General features: G+C 43.8%; 1 long non-coding RNA gene across 9 annotated transcripts in view; it reads left to right on the top strand.

The window, feature by feature from the left end:
• Window positions 1-96: 96 nt before the first annotated feature.
• Window positions 97-15,459, top strand: part of LOC103879561 — a 59,062-nt gene continuing 43,699 nt past the window's right edge. The window contains exons 1-6 of one of the 9 annotated variants that reach the window (XR_002518616.2): window positions 256-278; window positions 457-517; window positions 850-884; window positions 1,982-2,096; window positions 2,716-2,800; window positions 3,492-3,668. This is a non-coding gene — a long non-coding RNA (uncharacterized LOC103879561). The other 8 variants (XR_002518615.2, XR_002518614.2, XR_002518612.2 and 5 more) reach the window with 8 other exon arrangements.

The raw sequence follows: 15,459 nt of genomic DNA on the forward strand, positions 1-15,459 counted from the left end.
GGGGCGGGGCCAGACTGGCGGTGGGCGTGACCGTTGGTGAGGTGAGCTGGGTCAGCCTGCGGTGGAGGGGCGGGGTCCCAGAGCCGTGGGGCGGGGCAGCCCGTGGCCTGGAGCAGCGGTTGGCGACCTTTGGAGTGGCGGTTGCGCCGTTGGGCGGTTGGATGGGGGTGCGGTCGGACGTATAAAAGCTACGCCCAGCGCTTTTGGAAGCAGTAAGTCCAGCCCTAGGCTAAGGTGAGAGCGTCTGCTGGGACAGTGTGGCTGGACCCACGCGGCAGGTGCGAGGCAGGGTCACTGCCGACGGGAGAGAAGGAGTAGAGGCCTCGGGCCTTGTAGGGTGTCACCTAGAGATGCCCCAGGAGGGCTGGGGAGCCGGGGTGTTTCCAGAGAAGCCAGTTGGCATCCTGGCCGCTCTCTCCGAGTGGAAGGTAGAGGGAAATAATTGGATTCACGCAGGGTCGACTGGGCGGAGGCCGTCAAGATTGGAAGGGGCTGTGCTGTCAATGAGCGAGCGCAGGTGGCCTGGTGTAGCCCCCGGGAGGCTGGGCGGGGACGCTGGATGGGAACCCTGGGTGGGCATGCTGGCGGGGACCCTACAGGGCTCTCGCTCTGGGTAGTCTGGCCCTGACTTCTGAGTCACGGGGAAGGCGGGCGAAAGGTCACGGGGCAGTGGGAGGAAGCCCAGGTCCCAGGTTTGTGGTCTTCAGATGAGGGCAGCTCTGAGAACGGTGGGGGCCCGACTGTGGCCCCGGCGGGGACACCCCAGAAATTCAGTGTGGAATTGGGGACGAGCGGGCTCTCTTCTTGGATTTGAGGATGTCAGGCACCTCTTTCATTTTCTTGCTTCAGAGAGTATGCCTAGACCCAACGGGTGGCAATTCCTGGTAGGCCGATTTAGAATTCATTTGTTTTAATAATGTTTTAAATGACTATTTAAAATGTTTGTGGGTGCGTAAGTGTATGCAGACAGCTGCAATACAATCTGCTGCTGCTAATCTCTCAGCAGTGATAAATGGTTTTTAGTTTTAGCAACCTGAAAAGCAAGTCCATGGGAAGCTCCCCAAAACTGTACAGTTTGCATGTGAAATACCGAAAATCTGCTTCTATCTGCCTTTCAACTCAAAATTCTTTCACAAAGAATTCTTTGTTTTGAATTTGTGTAATAAGTAAATATCACTTAAGTACCAGTTTCATTTATGGTTCATTAGTGCTTTTCCCTAAATGACACTATGATTTTCGCACTTTGCCATCTACAGTAAATTTACTTGCCTAATGCAGCTACCAAATAGATATGCGTATATGTATATTAAAAGTCATTAAAAATCAGAATGACTCTAAAAGCAGAAATTGTAAATACATACAGATTATATAGTGTTGGATTACAGTTGACAAGCCTTCAAACATCACACATTGTAAAGAGGTCCTTGTGGACCACCAACTTCAGGTCTCCTGACGAGCTTTTCCAGTAATGCCAAAGTCTGAGGATCTATCTCTTTCACAAATTATTTTACTTTATCCACAAGCCAATGTGAATGTCCTTCCTGGAAGCTTGTTTTCAGTACACTGAGGTCACATTCACTTGTTGAATTGGGTGTCCATCTCCTCTGCATGTGGATTTTGCTGACTTCATATAATTGTCCTTGGTAGAAGTCAGTGATAGCTTATTCAGAACTGGGGATGAGCTCAGCGTCGCTGACACAGGCTGAAAATAATTCCTATAGTTAAGAGAGCTGAGGAATTTCCCCAGTCCATGCTCAGAGAGTTAGTTTGCTGCATTGGTGGTTTTCTGAAAGCCTGTGCTCTTCTGGCATGTCTGTCCTCATAAGACAATATTTCTGCCTGTGGTGCATGTACTTCTATGTGGGGTCCTTAGGTGAGAGAGGAATGACATATGATGGAGGGTTCTGAGAGCATCAGTTGGCTCTCTTGTTCACTGGTATGTCTGCCTCTGCTGATTGGTTTTTACTGTTTTTATCTTGAGGTGTTAATCACTGAAAGGAGGTAGAACGTTTTTCCCCACCAGAGGAGGCAGCGACCACGTCTCCTCTATGGAGGCATTCAAGAGCCGTCCAGCTGAAGCAGCATCATTGTCTGGGGTAAATACCTGGGGTTCACTGTCTTGCACCAGGAAGGTTAAAGACATGAACACATGTGAGTAGGTTAAGGAGCGGAAAGTTTAACAGGCGGAAGAAGCGGAGAGCAGCTTTCTCTCTCTTTCTAGAGAGAGGCATCCAAAAGGGAAAAAGCCGGCCTGAGGTGGACCACAGCAGACTTTATAGGCAGGCTTGAGGAGGTGGTGTCTGATTTACACAGGGCCCACAGATTGGTTTAATCAGGCGTGACATTTACATGGTACTCGGGGAAGGCTGGTCATCCCACCCTGATCTTATTATACAAATTGGCTTTCTACTTGGCCAGCGCCATCTTGTCTGCTCCTTACTGTACACGTGGGTGGCAAAGAGAGGAGATGATAGAGCCACCATTTTGAATGTGCCTATTCCCAGGTAACCTTTCTCTATTGGCACAACCACCAGCATTGGCCTATGCAGGCTTCCAGCTTGCTTGTCTATGTCTGCAGCTTGATTTTACAGGTTGCTCTTTGCTAGAAAACAAAATGATTTGGGGGCTGCTTTTCATTAAAAGGAAAACCTTACCAAGGGCTTCCTTATTCTCACTATCTGCCTAAATAATTTCTTTTTAACTCCTCTGTCACAGCTTGGAAGGCACAATCCATACAGGTCTGCATGGTCCACCAGAGCTCCACACCCACGGGGCCAGCCGGGGCGCTCTTCTGAAGCAGGTGAGCATGGAGTCCCCTGTTTGCTTGCAAAGAAACAGACTGCAGACATCGCTGCATTCATGGTCCCGGCAATGTCATCCCAGATCTAGTGGAAGGCCAAGGTCTCTTTCTAGCAACTACATGAATAGAGATGGAGGAGAACACAAAACAGGAAGACAATGTTTCCTTTTTCTCATTTTGGGCCTCTTTTAGTTATGAACGCTGATCTTTGTCAGGGAATCATTTTTAAGAAACCTTTCCTTTGTGGGGAGGAAAGCTGTGCAGGTGGTTTAACCCAGCCTGATTTCTTTCCTTCGTGGGGTGGAAAGCTGTGCAGGTGGTTTAACCCAGCCTGATTTCTTTCCTCGTGGTGGGGAAAGCTGTGCAGGTGGTTTAACCCAGCCTGATTTCTTTCCTTCGTGGGGGGGAAAGCTGTGCAGGTGGTTTAACCCAGCCTGATTTCTTGAGCTGAGTTACTGGGTGAGTTTTCTACAGAGCCTGCACTGAATGCTGAGCCACGTGGGAAGGAGAAGATTGTGCTTTCGCTCTACTGATTGTAATGGGAACATTGTTTTCTGATAGTTGTAAGACATTTGTCAAGCAATACTACCTACCCAGTTAGGAGACTATCTGAAGAATCGCAGCAGTATTCAGAAGCTCCTCTCCAGTCTCCAAATGTAATGTAAACTTTTCTTTCTTTTTTTACATACAGGGTCTCGCTCTGTTGCCGAGGCTGGATCACAGCTCACTGCAACCTTGAACTCTACCTCAAGCAGTCCTCCCCACTCTGCCTTCCAAAGCACTAGCATTACAGGCCTAAGCCACCACCCCCATCCACTGAAGTGTAAACTATCTCCTTCACGTTTCCAGTAGCTGCAGAGCAGATCAGGTAAGGGTTCTTCCTGTGCATTGCTTCAAGTTTCATTCTCTCTTTAAATGATTTAAGGTTGGCTTTCATGGTTCCTTCTTAAAGAATGTTGAAGGTGTGTCTTCAGATCCATTCACTGTTTGTGGAACCCCAGGGAAGGCTGATGTAAAACACTCTTTTTTCTCCCAAATGTCTCAAAAAGTTGTATTTTCTGGGTCCAAGGCATCTGCAAGCCTCCTAAAGGCATTTCCACTGTCACTACCATCAGGTGTGAACTGTAATCTGGCATGCATAGTTCCAAGAACTGTCATAATAGACGCTGAAGAACCATTGTGAAGGTAACTTGCTCTTACCAACTGTGAAGTCGTTAGCTAGAGGAATCTCGAGCGGTCTGAAATCTGAAATACTGTGGAAAGAACAGAAAGATCCTGTCTCTTTCCCACAGTTGTTCTACTGGAAGTTCTCATTTTCCATAGGAGACATTCTGCTTTATTTATTTTCTTTTGAGACAGGGTCTCACTCTATCGCCCAGGCTGGAGTGCAGTGTTGTCACCACAGGTCACTGGTGCCTCCACTGCCTGAGGACTGCTCAAGCAATCCCCCCACCTCAGTCCCCTGGTAGCTGGGGCCACAGGCCTGCACCATGCCTGGCTAATTATTCTTATTTGTAGAGACAAGGTTTATCTTGCCTAGGCTGGTCTCAAATTCCTGGGCTCAAGTAATCCTCCTGCCGTGGCTTCTCAAAGTGCTTGGGATTACAGATGTGAGCTACCATGCCCGGGCTCACAGGGGACGTTCTTGATGTCCCTTTTGACAGTCTACAAATCTTTTTTTTTTTTTTTTTTTGAGACAGGGTCTTGCTCTGTCACCCGGGCTGGAGTGCAGTGGTGCCATCATAGCTCACTGCAGCCTAAGCTATACTGAGTTCAAGGGATCTTCCCATCTCGGCCTCCTGAGTAGCTGGGACTACAGGCACTTGCTGCCAGGCCCAGATAATTTATTAAAATTTTTTTTTTGTAGAGACAGGGTCTCACTATGTTGCCCAGGCTAGGCTCAAACTCCTGGCCTCAAACAATCCTCTACCTCAACCTCCCTAAGTGCTGGCATTACAGGTATCAGCTGCCATGCCTGGCTGCAAATCTTAATGTTTTCTCCAGGGCTTCTTTTTCTGGTGTTCTTTTCTCAGGTAATGGAAGTGGGCAGAGAATGATCCTTTCCCTAGGCTCCAGTGTGTAAGAGTTAAAGAAAGAGGAAAGAAACATGATGGCTTGATGGTCAAGGACAGGTTTATTTTAAAGAAAACAAACCCGAGAGTGGCTTCTGACTAAGATCAGAGGCATGCTTTCTTACAGACAGAGTTTTTAAGGATTCAGGGTGGGAGAGTTTATCAGAGGCTTAGACGACTTCTGTGTCTCTGCTGTGCTTACCTGGGAGGGAGAGTTGTGTGTCTGTTCCCATACATCTTCCTGCAGCTGCAGGCATACCCCCAAGTCTGCTTTTAGCTTCCCTATCTTAGTGCACCTGAAGGGAAAGGAATGTGCTTATTAAGGCTCACTGTTTTACTGGGGCCCAATGTATGAGGGTGAAGTTCGGCAGTTACCCAAGAGACTTTCCCCCCACCTCCTTCTGTGCCCGAGCTGTCTTATCTATGTTTTACTGTCTGCTCTTTCTGTCTGCTTTTTGTTAGAAGAGAAGTGATTTTCTTGAAATGCATGAGGCTAGAAAGGGAGCTGGAACTTAAAGTGGTGGTGTTTGTCCGAGAGGATGGTGCTTCTGCTCTGTTATAGTGGGCATGCAGATTCAGGTCACTGCTACCAAATTTCAGAGCCCAAGCACAGAGCCCAGAACGAAATTGTGAGGGTTTCAAAACAAAACAAAACAACAACAACAAAAAACAGCTCTATTGAAGTATAATTGACGTACAATAAACTTGAATATTTAAAGTGTACGATTTATGAGTTTGGGCATTTGTATACACCCTTGCAACCATCACCACATTGAAGATAATGAATATGCCCATTACCCCGGAAAGTTTTCCCATGCCCTTTGCAGCCCCTCCCTTTCACCCCTCAAACACTTAATGCACTTTTTCCCAAAAGACAAGACGTAAGATAGCTTCCCTACACATTTATCAAAGCTGTTATAATCCTGATTCCCAAACAAGGTAAGGAAATTATAAGACAATTAGAGAACACTTTTAACTATTCAGATGTTAAAATCCTCAGTAAAATACCTGTAACAGTTAATTGAACTAACCAGTTATGCAAAAACATACAATCAACTATGATTGCACCCCTTTTTATTCCCCTTTTTATTCTCTAATGACTCTACCTATTGACTATTGACTCCCCTTTTTATTCTCTAATGTGTTATATTTCACTAAATCTTTGTTCATCTTGCCAGTTTTTCTTCTAATTTCCCTGCAGCTATAATTTTGGCTGATGCTATAGTTTGAATGTTTGACCCTCCAAACCTCGTGTTGAAATTTAGTCCCCATTGTTGGAGGTGGGGCTTGGTGGAAGGTGTTTGGATCATGGAGATGGATCATTCATGAAGGGCTTGGTGCTGTCCTCATGGCAATGAGTGAGTTCTGACATAATCAGTTCCCTCCAGAGCTGGTTATTAAAGAGAGCCTGGCAACTACGCACCACCATACACCACCACACACCACCACCACAACCACACACCACCACACACCACCACCACCACCACCACACACCACTACAACTACACACCACCACCACACACCACCACAACCACAAGCACACACAACCACACACTGCCACCACACACCACCACAACCACACACCACCACAACCACACACCACCAACCACACCACCAACAATTCACCACAAACCACACACCACCAAAACCACTCACCACAACCACTCACCACAACCACTCACCACCACAACCACTCACCACCACAACCATACACCACCACCACACCACCACAACCACACAACTACACACCACCACAGTCACCACACACCACCACCATACACCACCACCACCACACACCACCACAAACCACACACCACCACAACCACACACCACCACAACCACACACCACCACAACCACACACCACCACACACACCACCACAACCACACACCACAACACACCACCACACACCACCACAACCACACACCACCACAACCACACACCACCACACACCACAAACCACACACCACCACACACCACCACAACCACACCACCACAACCACACACCACCACACCCACCACAACCACACACCACCACAACCACACACCACCACAACCACACACCACCACACCACCACAACCACACACCACCACAACCACTCACCACAACCACTCACCACCACAACCACATACCACAACCATACACCACCACCACCACACCACCACAACCACACACCACCACAACACACACCACAGTCACCACACACCACCACCATACACCACCACCACCACACACCACCACAACCATACACCACCACACACCACCACAACCACACACCACAACACACAACCACACACCACCACACACCACAACCACACACCACCACACACCACAACCACAACCACACACCATCACACACCACCACCACACCACACACCACAACCACACACCACTACACACCACCACAACCACACATCACCACACCAACCACCACACCACCACTTCACACCACCACAACCACACACCACCACCCTCACCACACCAACCACACCACCACACACCGTAATTAGGCCACCACTACACACCACCACACACCACAACCACACCCCACCACAACTACACACACCGCAACACACCACAACCACAACCACACACAACCACAACTTCCCTCTGAGCAGCACAGGCTGCTTTAACCAACCAATTTGGAGTCCAATCAAAATCCTCTACTGCCATCTAGCAACGAATACCAGGAAAGCAGAATATAATAAGGCAAGCTGTTAAGAGGCAAAAAGTGATGTCTAAAGGTTTAAAAGTGCAAGCCAGAAGAACCTGGGCATGCTGTGTTCATGACAGTGCCTTGAACTGGGTCATCCCACACTTGCTAAGGGGCTGGTGTTGGATGTGACAAGAAGAAAGTTGTCAAGGGACTCCAAGATTTCTGACTTGAGAAACTGAAAAAGCCACTGTTAACTGAGATTTTTTTTTTTTTTTTAATGTGGGTGGAATGGATTTGGGCAAAAAGATTTAAAAATACAGTTTGAAACATGCTAAATTGGAATGTTTTTAAGGGGATACTTGCTAAACTGAACAATAATTGTGCTGTCTCCAGGTTAGCAAGTGTTCCCTTTTAGGTCAAAGGATACAAAGTAGCAAGTATGTAGGAGGAACAAGTCAAAAGACCTAATGAACAACATCAGGACTGTAGTTTCTATAGTGTGTTGTGTTAACAATTTTTGCCAAATCAGTAGATTATAGCTGCTCTTGCCACAAGCATAACTATGTGAGATGATGGATATGTTAATTTGTTCCACTACAGTAACCATTTCACTAGATACATCTTATAATATCATGTTGAATACCTTAAATATACATGATTTTTTTTTAAATTTTTTATTTTTTTTTGAGACAAAGTCTCGCTCTGTCGCCCAGCCTGGAGTGCAGTGGCCGGATCTCGGCTCACTGCAAGCTCCGCCTCCCGGGTTCACGCCATTCTCCTGCCTCAGCCTCCCGAGTAGCTGGGACCACAGGCACCCACCACCTCGCCCGGCTAGTTTTTCGTATTTTTTAGTAGAGACGGGGTTTCACCGTTATTAGCCAGGATGATTTCGATCTCCTGACCTCGTGATCCGCCCGTCTCGGCCTCCCAAAGTGTTGGGATTACAGGCTTGAGCCACCGTGCCCGGCCACGATTTATTTTTTTTTTAAATAAAAATGAAACATTACTTGAAAACCAAAAAAATTATGCTGTACTATAATTTGATAGGTTAAACATTGTCATGCAGTTATTTGATGTAAATATACCCGTAATCCCCAGGATAAAAATATTGGAGTCCTGTTGAAATAACTTGGACATTAAGTAATTGGATTGGGCAAGAAGTGAAAGGGAGATTACTGTCCCACAGAAAAAGTCAAATGCTGGTTCTCATATGTATATCACTTTGCATATTTGTATGTTAAGTGGATTGAACCTACATCACATGGTGGAAGGACTGAATAAAGGGTTAACATAATCTTTTCTCTATCTCTGTGAAAATCTGACTGTAGGCTGTCTACCTCCTTTCCCCTGGGAACCTGGTGACATGAAATGTTTGCTTGAGAGCATTGCTTTTAGGAAAAGAATGGCAGATCTTAGGATGTATCTTTTCAAACTATGGTCTTCGTAACCTTTCTGTCCTGAAACAGAAAAGACTTTTCCTCAACTGGATGGGTAGCGCAATGTATTGACGTGAAATTCTGGTTCTAGCTCTAGTGGGCACAGAAAGACCATGGAGATTAACTCCCCAGACTCATCCCTCTGTAAACTGCCGAGGACAACTGTGCCCGGCCCTGCCTTACTCCTGGATGTGCACTTTGAAATCTCTGCATGACATTACACTGTGTTCAAAAGATGAACAAGTGACTGCTATTTGGTGTTGTGACCAAGGAAACTCTCCAGGCTTGTAAATTCATATTCTTCTTCAAATAGAGGTGGCTAAGAATAGCATCCCAGGATTCTTTATCATTTATGAATCCTTTTGCTTACAACTGTTGGCAAAATGGCATGGGGTGATGTTAACTTGCCAAATTAATGTAGAGGGATGCTAACTGTTTTTGTGCAGTATATTTTGTGCTTATCATGTGCATCACTAAATCATACTTCTTGAACGATTTCATTACTGAGTCAAGAGTTGTAGGGTTAGAAATACGGTCACTGATAATGTAATTGACAACAGAATAACTGTGGATTACTTGTGAGAACTGGATTACATTGTTAACCATTTGCGAAATAGCTGTTGTTGAAACCAAACTGTTACTGTTAGAAAACAAAAAGGTGCAGCATTGAAAGACTTATGGAAGTGGAAACTAGCTTACACAACCCTGTTGGGCAGTAGGTTTTTAGATTGGTGAATTGTCGGACTATTACTGATGGGCATGGTAGTACTGATTTTGGTACTTATACATGCAGATTGTTATGTGATTGGATTGGTGCCCTGGGGTGGTGGAATCGACACTCTAGCACAGGCTTGCACCTGCACAGTTATAAAAATGCTACGAGATTGCAGAGCAAAGCTCCAGAATGAATTATCATTAGGTACAAGTTCCTAAACACATTGTAAGAGTACACATATGGTAAAATCTTTCAAAAGCATACCCCCACCAATTCTCCTCACTTCTTACCCCCCGTCTGCAGGGATTGAGAGAAAGTATGATTTATGGTGGCAGAGATAAATGAAACATCCAAGGGCAGCCCCGCGTTGCCCCAACTCCTGATTCTCTTCCATCTGTTCGTATGTGTTGTCATCAAAGAAATAATATTTTGAAGAGAACTTTGGAATTGAGAAGATGTCTTGCAACGTTGTCTAAGGAAAGTTACTTACTTCAAAGTCATAACCTCCCCAAAGTCTTCTTCTGGAAGACTGTACTTTTAGCTTTCACATTAAAGCTTGTGATCTAACTTGCATATTTTGTACTTTTGTGAAATAGAAGTCAAGGTTCATGTTTCCCACCCCCCCCCGAAAGGGATGTCCCAGTGTATTAGTCAGAGTTCTCCATAGAGAACCAATCGGATATATGGGAAGGGATTTATTAGGAGGAATTGCCTCCTAAAATCAATGAGAGGTGGAAAATTCCCACCATAGGGGGGTCTGCAAGTTGAAGACCAGATAAACCCATAGCGTAGCTCATTCTGGAAGCAGTCCCCAGTCTGAGACCTAAAGTCTGAGAGCCCCTCAGGAGTCTTGTGCTGCAAGTCCCTGAGTCCACACCTGAAGAACCTGGAGTCTGATGGGGCAGAAGGAAAAAAGGCATCCGTCTCTGGAAGGGAGAGAGAGAGAACAGAGAGGAGAGAGCAGAGAATTCCCCTTTCTTCTACCTGTTTGTCCCAGCCAAACCTCCAGTGCCTTGAATTGTGCCCACTCATATTGAGGGTGGGGCTTCTCTCAGTCCACTGACTCACAGGCCAGTCTACTCTAGAAACAGCCTAGCAGAAACACCCAGAGACAATGCATCACCAGGAATCTAGGGATTCCTCAATCCAGTCAACTTGACACCTAAAGTTAACTATCACACCCAGGAATCACAGCACTGTATTTTAAAGAGAATTTCCATTCCCCACTGAACTGCCTTGGCAGTTTGTGAAAAATCGACTATGCATGTATGTGTCTGTTTCTTAACTGTAGTCTGTTCCAGCGATCCTTCTGCTTATCCTTACACTGATACCACACTGTACTGATTACTGTAGCTTTGTAATAAGTCTGGAAACAAGTAATATGTCCTTCAAATGTATTGTCCTTTCTCAAAACTCTTTGATTATTCTAAGTCCTTTGAATTTCCATATACATTTTATATATTTTTAAATTTTTTTGATTATACTTTATGTTCTAGGGTACATGTGCACAATGTTCAGGTTTGTTACATATGTATACATGTGCCATGTTGGTGTACTGCACCCATTAACTCGTCATTTACATTAGGTATATCTCCTAATGCTATCCCTCCCCCTTCCCCCCACCCCACAACAGGCCCTGGTGTGTCATGTTCCCCTTCCTGTGTCCAAGTGTTCTCATTGTTCAATTCCCACTTATGAGTGAGAACTTGCGGTGTTTGGTTTTCTGTTCTTGTGATAGTTTGCTGAGAATGATGGTTTCCAGCTGCACCCATGTCCCTATAAAGGACATGAACTCATCCTTTTTTATGACTGCCTAGTGTTCCATGGTGTACATGTGCCACATTTTCTTAATCCAATCTGTCATTGATGGACATTTGGGTTGGTTCCAAGTCTTTGCTATTGTGAATAGTGCCACATAAACATATGTGTGCATGTGTCTTTATAGCAGTGTGATTTATAATCCTTTGGGTGTATACCAAGTAATGGGATGGCTGAGTCAAATGGTATTTCTAGTTCTAGATCCATGAGGAATCGCCACACTGTCTTTCACAATGGTTGAACTAGTTCGTAGTCCCACCAACAGCATAAAAGCATTCCTATTTCTCCACATCCTTTCCAAACCTGTTGTTTCCTGACTTTTTAATGATCGCCATTCTAACTGGTGTGAGATGGTATCTCATTGTAATTTCGATTTGCATTTCGCTGATGGCTAGTGATGATGAGCATTTTTTCATGTGTCTGTTGGCTGCATAAATATCTTCTTTTGAGAAGTGTCTGTTCATATCCTTTGCCCACTTTTTGATGCGGTTGTTTTTTTCTTGTAACTTTGTTTGAGTTCTTTGTAGGTTCTGGATATTAGCCCTTTGTCAGATGAGTAGATTGCAAAAATTTTCTCTCATTCTGTAGGTTGCCTGTTCACTCTGATGGTAGTTTCTTTTGCTGTGCAGAAGCTCTTTAGTTTAATTACATCCCATTTGTCAATTTTGGCTTTTGTTTCCATTGCTTTTGGTGTTTTAGATATGAAGTCCTTGCCCATGCCTATGTCCTGAATGGTATTGGCTAGGTTTTCTTCTAGGGTTTTTATGGTTTTAGGTCTAACATTTAAGTCTCTAATCCATATTGAATTAATTTTTGTATAAAATGTAAGGAAGGGATCCAGTTTCAGCTTTCTACATATGGTTAGCCAGTTTTCCCAGCACCATTTATTAAATAGGGAATCCTTTCCCCATTTCTTTTTTTTTTTTTTTCAGGGTTTTCAAAGATCAGATGTGTGGCATTATTTCTGAGGGCTCTGTACTGTTCCACTGGTCTATGTCTCTGTTTTGGTACCAGTACCATGCTGTTTTGGTTACTGTAGCCTTGTAGTATAGTTTGAAGTCAGGTAGCATGATGCCTCCAGCTTTGGTCTTTTGGCTTAGGATTGTCTTGGCAATGCAGGTTCTTCTTTGGTTCCATATGAACTCTAAAGTAGTTTTTTCCAATTCTGTGAAGAAAGTCATTGGTAGCTTAACAGGGATGGCATTGAATCTATAAATTACCGTGGGCAGTATGGCCATTTTCACAATATTGATTCTTCCTATCCATGAGCATGGAATGTTCTTCCATTTGTTTGTGTCCTCTTTTATTTTGTTGAGCAGTGGTTTGTAGTTCTCCTTGAAGAGGTCCTTCACATCCCTTGTAAGTTGGATTCCCAGATATTTTATTCTATTTGAAGCAATTGTGAATGGGAGTTCACTCATGATTTGGCTCTCTGTTTGTCTGTTACTGGTGTATAGGAATGCTTGTGATTTTTGCACATTGATTTTGTATCCTGAGACTTTACTGAGGTTGCTTATCAGCTTAAGGAGATTTTGGGCTGAGACGATGGGGTTTTCTAAATATACAATCATGTCATCTGCAAACAGGGACAATTTGACTTCTTCTTTTCCTAATTGAATACCCTTTATTTCTTTCTCCTGCCTGATTGTCCTGGCCAGAACTTCCAACACTATGTTGAATAGGAGTGGTGAGAGAGGGCATCCCTGTCTTGTTCCAGTTTTCGAAGGGAACACTTCCAGTTTTTGCCCATTCAGTATGATATTGGCTGTGGGTTTGTCATAAATAGCTCTTATTATTTTGAGATACATTCCATCAATACCGAATTTATTGAGAGTTTTTAGCATGAAGGGCTGTTGAATTTTGTCAAAGGCCTTTTCTGCATCTATTGAGATAATCATGTGGTTTTTGTCTTTGGTTCTGTTTCTATGATGGACTATGTTTATTGATTTGCATATGTTGAACCAGCCTTGCATCCCAGGGATGAAGCCCACTTGATCATGGTAGATAAGCTTTTTGATGTACTGCTGGATACGGTTTGCCAGTATTTTGTTGAGGATTGTTGCATCGATGTTCATCAGGGATATTGGTCTAAAATTCTCTTTTCTTGTTGTGCCTTTGCCAGGTTTTGGGATCAGGATGATGTTGGCCTCATAAAATGAGTTAGGGAGGATTCCCTCTTTTTCTATTGATTGGAATAGTTTCAAAAGGAATGGTATCAGCTCCTCCTTGTACCTCTGGTAGAATTCGGCTGTGAATCTGTCTGGTCCTGGACTTTTTTTGGTTGGTAGGCTATTAATTATTGCTTCAATTTCAGAGCTTGTTATTAGTCTATTCAGGGAATCAACTTCTTCCTGGTTTAGTCTTGGGAGGGTGTATGTGTCCAGGAATTTATCCATTTCTTTTAGGTTTTCTAGTTTATTTGCATGGAGATGATTATAGTATTCTCTGATGGTAGTTTGTATTTCTGTGGGGTCAATGGTGATATCCCCTTTAACATTTTTTATTGCATCTATTTGATTCTTCTCTCTCTTGTTCTTTATTAGTCTTGCTAGCGGTCTATCAATTTTGTTGATCTTTTCAAAACAACAGCTCCTGGATTCATTGATTTTTTGAAGGGTTTTTTGTGTCTCTATCTCCTTCAGGTCTGCTCCGATCTTAGTTATTTCTTGCCTTCTGCTAGCTTTTGAATGTGTTTGCTCTTGCTTCTCTAGTTCTTTTAATTGTGATGTTAGGTTGTCAATTTAAGATCTTTCCAGCTTTCTCTTGTGGGCATTTAGTGCTATAAGTTTCCCTCTACACACTGCTTTAAATGTGTCCCAGAGTTTCTGGTATGTTGTATCTGTTCTCATTGGTTTCAAAGAACATCTTTATTTCTGCCGTCATTTCGTTATTTACCCAGTAGTCATTCAGGAGCAGGTTGTTCAGTTTCCATGTAGTTGAGCAGTTTTGATTGAGTTTCTTAATCCTGAGTTCTAGTTTGATTGCACCGTGATCTAAGAGACAGTTTGTTATAATTTCTATTCTTTTACACTTGCTGAGGAGTGCTTTATTTCCAACTATGTGATCAATTTTTGAATCAGTGTGATGTGGTTTTAAGAAGAACATATATTCTGTTGATTTGGGGTGGAGAGTTCTGTAGTTGTCTATTAGGTCCACTTGGTGTAGAGCTGAGTTCAATTCCTGGATATCCTTGTTAACTTTCTGTCTCGTTGATCTGTCTAATGTTGACAGTGGGGTGTTAAAGTCTCCCACTATTATTGTGTGGGAGTCCAAGTATCTTTGTAAGTCTCTAAGGACTTGCTTTATGAATCTGGGTGCTCCTGTATTGGGCGCATATATATTTAAGAGAGTTAGCTCTTCTTGTTGAATTGATCCCTTTCCCATTATGTAATTGCCTTGTCTCTTTTGATCTTTATTGGTTTAAAGTCTGTTTTTATCAGAGACTAGGATTGCAACCCCTGCCTTTTTTTGTTTTCCATTTGCTTGGTAGATCTTCCTCCATCCCTTTGGTTTGAGCCTATGTGTGTCTCTGCACTTGAGATGGGTCTCCTGAATACAGCAAACTGATGGGTCTTGACTCTTTATCCAATTTGCCAGTCTGTGTCTTTTAATTGGAGCATTTAGCCCACTTATATTTAAGCTTAATATTGTTATGTGTGAACTTGATCCTGTCATTATGTTTTAGCTGGTTATTTTGTTCATTAGTTGATGCAGTTTCTTCCTAGCATCGATGGTTTTTACATTTTGGCATGTTTTTGCAGTGGCTGGTACCGGTTGTTTCTTTCCATGTTTAGTGCTTCCTTCAGGATCTCTTGTAGGGCAGGCCTAATGGTGACAAAATCTCTCAGCATTTGCTTGTCTATAAAGGATTTTATTTCTCCTTCATGTATGAAACTTAGTTTGGCTGGATATGAAATTTTGGGTTGAAAATTCTTTTCTGTAAGAATGCTGAATATTGGCCC

Source organism: Papio anubis, unplaced genomic scaffold (genome assembly GCF_008728515.1).
Source record: "Papio anubis isolate 15944 unplaced genomic scaffold, Panubis1.0 scaffold179, whole genome shotgun sequence".
Lineage (NCBI taxonomy): Eukaryota > Metazoa > Chordata > Mammalia > Primates > Cercopithecidae > Papio > Papio anubis.